Below are 8496 nucleotides of genomic sequence, written 5' to 3' on the forward strand. Positions count from 1 at the left end.
CAGGGTTCAGGGGAGCCTTAGAAATTACCTTTGCTTGTTAATCATCTCATCCAGGAGAAGCCACAGAAGAATGCAGACTGTTGGGAGGGAGGGAGGGTATTTTTGTTTTTAATCCTGCTGAACTGTACTTTCATCTGAACATTTTTAAGCGGTGCTTTGGTCTCCCTCATCTGGATGTTTTCTGAGTCTTGTTATCAGGATTTTAATTAACACCAGGTAGAGATGGGGGAGCAGGATGACATGATATTACTTCTGTTTGATTTAAAGTCAATGCTGGAGACTCTCCTTCGAGGAGCTGTTGAAAGTGTCTTATCTCGTGCATTCCAAGGATGGCTGTTTCATGTAAATGTCATTTCTGCTGTCCAAAATGTTACAACACACGCCAGCATAATAGAACTACTGTCTTGTTCTAAGAGACACAAGGGAGCCAGCAAGCTTTTGATCAAAGGCACGATTCGAACATCAAAGTAACACCTCTTCTGTTAAATTCAGGAATCAAGACTCGGAATAAAGGGATGGAGATTCTGGCTTTAGTGACAGCCTTGCCTCCTGTGCTGGAAAATGCCTGAATCTCCAAGGTTTGATCCATTTGCAGACAGCTGGCCGGAAAGGGGTTCTTGGTGGTGCCGGTACATTTATCACATCCTGTATCTTCGTGCTTGTCCTCAGTTTGTATATGTTCATCTGCTTCTGTGTAGGCTTCATCCCGGGACTAGAAAACTGGGGCGGCTGTGACCCTCCCCACACAGAGGCACAGGCTAAGAGCCTTTGGGGTAGGATGGAGCTCGGCTCAAATCCACGCTGTGCCACTGGCCAGCTCTGTGACCTTATTTAACTTCCCTTGCCCTCCAGACCACCATGTCTATATACAGATGGTGCCCAACTTACATGGTTCCACATAAGATTTTTTTGACTTGACAATGGCATGAAAGCAATATGCAATCAGTGGAAACTGTACTTGGAATTTTGAATTTTGATCTTTTCTTGGGCTAGATACATGTAGTATGATACTCTCTAGAGATGGTGGGCCATGGCAGCAAGCCCCCAGCCCCCAGTCAGCCATACAATCATGAGAGAAAACAACCCACACATTTATAACAATTCTGCACTCAGACAGCCATTCTGTTTTTCACTTCCAGTACAGTATTCAATAAATTACATGAGATTTTCAACACTTTATTATACAGTAGGCTTTGTGTTAGATGATTTTGCCCCACTGTAGGAGAAGGCAATGGCACCCCACTCCAGCACTCTTGCCTGGAAAATCCCATGGATGGAGAAGCCTGGTAGGCTGCAGTCCATGGGATCGCTAAGAGTCGGACACGATTGCGCGACTTCACTTTCACTTTTCACTTTCATGCATTGGAGAAGGAAATGGCAACCCACTCCAGTGTTCTTGCCTGGAGAATCCCAGGGACGGGGGAGCCTGGTGGACTGCCGTCTATGGGGTCGCACAGAGTTGGACACGACTGAAGCGACTTTGCAGCAGCAGCAGGCTAGTGTAAGTGCTGTGAGTACATCTGAGGTAAGATAGGCTAGGCTAAGCTATGACATTTGGTAGGTTAGGTGTATTCAATGCATTTTCAACTTATAATAATCTCAGCTTATGATGGGGATTTATCAGGATGTAACCCCACATATGTTTATATAAACATATGTGTGTGTGTGTGTATACATGAATGTCAAAAACATCATTATGTTGCAAGAAAGAAACCAAATACTAAAAAGTATACATTGTATATATCCATTTATATGAAGTCCTGGCACTTAAGGTCATAAGCTATGGTCTTAGAAGCCAATATAATGATGATCTCATCAGGGCCCATGGGGCATGAAAGAACTTGCAGTTGGATGGGAATGTTCCATCTTGATTAGGGTGGTGGTAACATGAATGTGTACATGTAAAAAAGTCACCAAAACATACTCTAGGAAATGTATACCTCAATTAAAAAGGTTGCGCTTTGCCGCATCTACTGTGAGAATGAAGACCATTCTCGGCAATCAGACTGTCGACATCCCAGAAAATGTCGACATTAACTTGAAGGGGCGGACAGTTATTGTGAAGGGCCCCAGAGGCACCCTGCGGAGGGACTTCAATCACATCAATGTAGAACTCAGTCTCCTTGGAAAGAAAAAGAAGAGGCTCCGTGTTGACAAATGGTGGGGAAACAGAAAGGAACTGGCCACTGTTTGCACAATCTGTAGTCACGTACAGAACATGATCAAGGGTGTTACACTGGGCTTCCGTTACAAGATGAGGTCGGTGTATGCCCACTTCCCCATCAACGTTGTTATTCAGGAGAATGGTTCTCTTGTGGAAATCTGAAATTTTTTGGGTAAAAAATACATATGCAGGGTTCGAATGAGGCCAGGGGTTGCCTGTTCAGTATCTCAAGCCCAGAAAGATGAGTTGATTCTTGAAGGAAATGACATTGAACTTGTGTCAAATTCAGCTGCTTTGATTCAGCAAGCCACCACAGTTAAAAACAAGGATATCAGAAAATTTTTGGATGGTATCTATGTATCTGAAAAAGGAACAGTTCAGCAGGCTGATGAATAAGATCTCAGTGATCTGCAGAAACAACAAGATAGCAGATGGTTCTATGGACTCAGTTGTGATCCTTTAAAGAGACAATAAAAACTCTTGATTTGAAAAAAAAAATTAAAAAGGTTGCATCAAAACACCATCATATCTGATGCACAGGATTGTTGTCAAGATAAAATGGAGACAGTCCGTGGAAAGTACCTATCCTCATGGCTGGGCTGAGTAAGTACAGTGAAGGATGGCTATTATGATTGTTTATGTTGTACTCATCATCACTGTTATCCTTTTAGTGGAGTTACATCTGACCCAGAAATTGGGGTCTTTAGTTCAGCATATAAAGCAAAAAAATTCTGTTAAAACTGTCCCCAGAGCCTCACTTAGATTGTCCATGAACTACAGTTTGCCTCATTTGGTACATACAGCCCTGCTCAGTAAAAGATATTTCTCAGTATAATGGATTCAGTAATGGGCATCAGGTAACAAAGAGAGCTGGATTTAAGAAGCACACCTCTGTAGAAAGTGAGATCACAGCCAGGGGCTCAACCTGGAAGAGGCTCATAGGTACCAGACCAGCAGCAGACTAGACTCAGGGTCATGACTCATTTCTGCCTGGACAAGGGCTCATTGAGAATGGCAGGCATAACCACTAGACCAGGCAAACTGCTAATTCCCTTCCCCTCTCCCTCCCTCCCTCCCTCCGCTCTATCCCTGTCTTGATCTTTCTTTTTTTCTTTCTCTCTCTCTTTGAATTTGCATTAGTTAACAAAGCACAGGATGCCACTCCATTGTCCTGTATTTCCAGGCCTCCATCTCCAGTGCTGAAATACTGAAAGCTCTGCCTGGTCTGGCTCAGAGAAGTCTGACCACTTCCCAGAAGGAAAGAGATTAGAGGTTAACATCATATCCATACTGTATGATACTTTACTTAAAAGTAGAAGAGCCACGGCAGTACTATTTGGTAAATCCAATGCAGCTCATATTTTGGGTTATCTTTCTCAGTGAATCATTTTGCAAGCATCACAAAATCTCAGGTACCCCTGCACAAGTTAGATGCCAAGATCTGGGAGACCACGCTGACACTTGCACCTCAGATTCCAGTGCTCACCATGGACAGACTCAGAAAGCAGTTGCCTGCCCCCACGCCCTCGAGCATTGCCTTACACCATGCAGCCCAAGAGGGACAACAGAAAAGGTGTGTTTTTTCCAGAGGAATCTGACTTCAGACCCTGTGAATAGCAACCAAGGAGTGGGCAGGGTCCATTGCTGGAGGAGCTTTGATGCTATAACATGGGTGGACTCCAGCCCTTCTCTTAACACAGGACCTGACATCCCATCAGCCCACTTGGAGAGCCCCAGCAGAGGCCTGGACAGGTGTTAGATTGCCTTTCGTCACCCACAGGTATGTGAGGTGTGCCGCAGGAGCACCTGTCACGTCTCCTGAAGCAGGAGGCTCTGCCAGCATTTACTCTGAGCACAGGGATCTGAAGACTATATCCCTTCTGACTCAGAAATGACCTGGATCAAGGACCCAGCTTTCTAAGCATGACAGGATGGTAAAAATAGCCTCTGACAGCGTCTCCATGTGAGATAGAAGACACCACGCTGAGTTCCGAAGCTGGAAGAGTGAATGTCATCCCTTCTCTTATCCAATGGCCACTTATCACACACGAGAGCCTGCCCAGGCTGGCAGCGATGCTGGAGAGAGTTGGAGAGCAACAATGATTAGAAAGAGAATCTGAAATAAATCACTCCTACCCCCTAGGTATTTAAGGTTGAGGTGAAGAGATGGAACATGTGAACATGAAAAAGTAAAGTTGAAGGACACCCAATTATTTTTCACAAACCTACGCTAGGTGTCCGTCATGGGCCAGGCACTGTGGCCCCTCTGCTGGATCAGAATGAGTCTGACATGGTGACCCCCACAGTAAGTCACAACCCAACAATGGAGCTGGGTGATTAAACAAATCATTATGTACAGTGACAGGGAGTAAGAGAGGTGTACGGAGAGCCTGTCCAAGCAGGGATGTGAGAGATGATTTATATACGCCGGGGTGTGCCCGGAAAACATCTGAATTCTGGTGTGCGGAGTACATAGGACTTAGCCCAGGAGGCAAAGTGAGAAAAGGCATCCCAGGCACAGCGAACAGCATGAACCATGGCAGGGGGCAGGCCAGCCGTGAAGTGCCACAGGGGAAAGGCCACAAGGACCTACCTGATGCCCAGGCTCAGCATGAACAACGGCAGGGGGCAGGCCAGCCACGAAGTGCCACGGGGGAAAGGCTGGAGAAAGGCCACAAGGACCTACCTGATGCCCAGGCTCAGCATGAACCATGGCAGGGGGCAGGCCAGCCGCAAAGTGCCACGGGGGAAAGGCCACAAGGACCCACCTGATGCCCAGGCTCAGCATGAACCATGGCAGGGGGCAGGCCAGCCGCAAAGTGCCACGGGGGAAAGGCCACAAGGACCCACCTGATGCCCAGGCTCAGCATGAACCATGGCAGGGGGCAGGCCAGCCGCAAAGTGCCACGGGGGAAAGGCCACAAGGACCTACCTGATGCCCAGGTTCAGCATGAACAATGGCAGGGGGTAGGCCAGCCGTGAAGTGCCACAGGGGAAAGGCCACAAGGACCTACCTGATGCCCAGGCTCAGCATGAACAATGGCAGGGGGCAGGCCAGCCACGAAGTGCCATGGGGGAAAGGCTGGAGAAAGGCCACAAGGACCTACCTGATGCCCAGGTTTAGAACTTGGCTCTGGTTGGGGAGGAGGAATGAGAGGAGGAAAGGGAGAATGAATGATGGGATCAGTGCTGATTTTCCATCGAAGATCTCTCAGCACCGCTCCCCAGGAACTTCGAGAAAAGTGTTAAACCCTTGCCCGTATCCCAGGAGGCTCTCTGCTTCCCTTCCTCCCAAAGTCACAAACTGAAGACAAAAGACTGTTAATCACATGCCTTCTGATTTCCCTGTGTACTTTTCCAACCAGAGAAAGTGTTCCTCATTGAAGGGCCCTCTTTGTTCTTAAAAGAATCAGGGCACTTTTCTTCCTCCAGAATCTTCACAATTACAAACCTAAAAAGATGCAGTTTTCCAATGAGGGGATTAAAAAAGAAGTGGAGGATACGCTTCCTGCCCTTGAAAGATGAACAGAGCAGCTTCTGTTTACTCCGTTAGGGGAGAGCGAAGCCTATGGATTTCACCAAATAAGGGACAGAGCAAATCCAGTCTGCCCTGATCTTCCTCAGGCCCCTCTCTCAAACTCAAAACTAATTTTCAAAGTCATCCATCTTTAACCCAACAGCATCAGTTACTGGAAGTAGTTTCCCTTTCTCGTTACCTCATCTGATGAAGTTTGTTACTCATCATACAAAATGAAACGTCACTTACATGGCTCTTCAGTGCCCCCCACCCCCTGCCATTAATCAGAGGAAGCTGAGTTGGCCCGAATATGTATTGTCCTCTTCCCAAAGGGTCTTCAGTTTGGGTTCAAATGAAGCAGAAGCCAACCCCAAGGCAAAGAATCAGGCTTAAGAGGTTTAATCGATAGCATGCAATAAACACAGAAATGGAAACTGAGAGCAGGTAAGTGACTCTACCAAGGTCTTAACCAATATGATGGTTAATATTCATATTTTTTAACTAAAAAAACCTCAGTTGGGTGAGATCCTATCACATATATGCGTGCAAGTTAAGTTGCTTCAGTAGTGTCCAACTTTTTGCAACCTATGGACTATAGCCCACCAGGTCCTCTGTCCATGGGATTCTCCAGGTAAGAAAACTGGAGTGGGTTGCCAGACCCTCATCATCACACATGTAAGTCACCATAAATGGTCCCTATAGTTTTCGGTATTCTCTTCCCAAGTCATAAATGTGCAGAGAGAAATTAGAGCTTCTCAATGACTTCTCCCAAGGCCAAACCTTCTAGGAGTCACTCTCCTCCCTACAGCCCTGCCTTCTATTCTGAGTAGGAGCTATTATCTTCCCAGCCCTACATCTCTGCCATAATGATTGGTCCAGGACTTGGACATGTGACCCTAATCTAACCAATCAGACAACTTTCCTCAGAAAACATTAACTGATACAGGAGAGAAGATCCCTTAACCTCTCCCTGGTGAAGTTTTGAGATGTGAGTCTGGAAGCTGCAGGTGACCCTGCAGGTATGAAGGGAATTTACAAGGAAAGAACAGAGTTGAAGACAGAAATGAGATGTAGAGGGATAGTCTTGGTGGCATCTGAAGATCCACTTCTCATTCCTGGGCTTCATGGACCTGCCCCAGTTTTCCATAGCCTGATTTCTCATCTTGTCCTTTAATTCTATGAGCTATCCTAATAGCCTTCCAATAAAGACTATTTTTCACTTAAACTAGTTCAAGTGTGTCCATGGCATCCATAATTTGTGACCAAACCCCCTGATTTAATGTGACCACTGACTGATTTTCACTTTAGCACGTCCCATTAGAGTTCTCTAATTACCCACATTTCCCCAACCCACCACTAACAAATTATTTTGTTTCCTTATGGTTTGATGTACATCAATCTCTAAAGACAAAACATAAAAATAAAATCAAGTTTCACTGTAGTACACTTAATGAAGCAACTCTTCTAAAGTCTAAAACGACATAAAATTAGTTCTGTCCCAGGACATTTGGGATATCTCAGAACCTCCATCATCCTGGTTGACCGACCCACTTGAGTGTAGTAAATCTCCAGAGGTTGATAAACATTGAATATTCTTCACTTATATTTATTGTCCATTCCAAAATTGATGTTTCCCATTGGACATTTAAACAAGTACTGCTTTGTTAAGCATTTTCTCTGTTCAGAGGAGCACATCAGAAATTGATTCCCTGATAGTATGAGGTAGGATGAAGCACAATTTCAACTACAAGCATTTGGGCCTCTCCTCTCCTTTTGCCTTTGTGGCTTGGACACTTCATTCCCCAAAATGAAAGGTAAGGACTTTAAGACAGAAAACCAATTGGGATCCTGGAATCCAATCAACAACCATGTCCCAGGGCAAAGGGCCAGTCCAAAGTAGCCCAACATCCATCTCTCAGTAGCTTCCAAATGCTGCAGCCCACCCAGGTCAGAGTCAAGGAGGCTGGTTCTTTGTTCTCAAGGACTGTGAGGCTGACAGGTGAAAAAGTTTCACTGGGGCAGAGGAAATGAAATTGAATTCAACTTGGAGGTTATTTGTCTTCCCCGTGACCCACGGTGGTCTCAAGTGACAGCACCAGTGCCAACGGTCAAACTCACATCTGTGAGTCAGTTACTGGGTACCTGCGTTCAATGGAGGTTCTGATGCATTCGATTTAATATGGTTCAAACGTATTGAGCAGAAGGGAAAAAGAAGAGGGAACCAAACTCCTTTGGGGATTTTGTCTGAATCTACAAAAAGGCTGGATTGAAACCTGCAGAGTATTTATAAAGAAGTTGTAAAATCTTTCATTCATTTGAAAGGAGTTTGAAGAGAGACACAGGAAGTGAGGCAGGAAAAACTGAGCTGCATCAGGGAGAGAAGGGGGGCAGTAAGAGGCAATGTTAGCCAAAAGTGAGCACTTTCTCCTATTAGGAGGACGTTAACCCTTGCCACCACTGGTTCAGGGACAGATTTGGATAAGAGTCCTACCTCTATACTCACTGGTTCTATAAAATGAGTTCTATAAAACTCACTTCCACTCTAGGAACTTCAGTGTCCTTACCTATACATTGGCAATAAACCCCACACAAAGGGTCTTGTGAAGATCCAAATGAAATAATAGATGTGAAAGTCCTTTATAAGTTGTTGAGAGCCATGCAGATGCCATTTATACTTGAAAAGTGAAAGTGTTAGTGACTCAGTTGTGTCCAACTCTTTGCAACCCCATGGACTGTAGCCTACCAGGCTCCTCTGCCCATGGAATTCTCCAGGCAAGAATACTGCAGTGGGTTGCCTTTCCCTTCTCCAGCAGAT

General features: G+C 45.5%; 1 pseudogene; it reads left to right on the plus strand.

The window, feature by feature from the left end:
* The first annotated feature begins 1963 nt into the window (after positions 1-1963).
* On the plus strand, positions 1964-2622 carry LOC128063306 (60S ribosomal protein L9-like; annotated as a pseudogene).
* The last annotated feature ends 5874 nt before the right edge of the window (positions 2623-8496 follow it).

This window comes from Budorcas taxicolor, chromosome 18, assembly GCF_023091745.1.
Source record: "Budorcas taxicolor isolate Tak-1 chromosome 18, Takin1.1, whole genome shotgun sequence".
NCBI classification, from domain to species: domain Eukaryota; kingdom Metazoa; phylum Chordata; class Mammalia; order Artiodactyla; family Bovidae; genus Budorcas; species Budorcas taxicolor.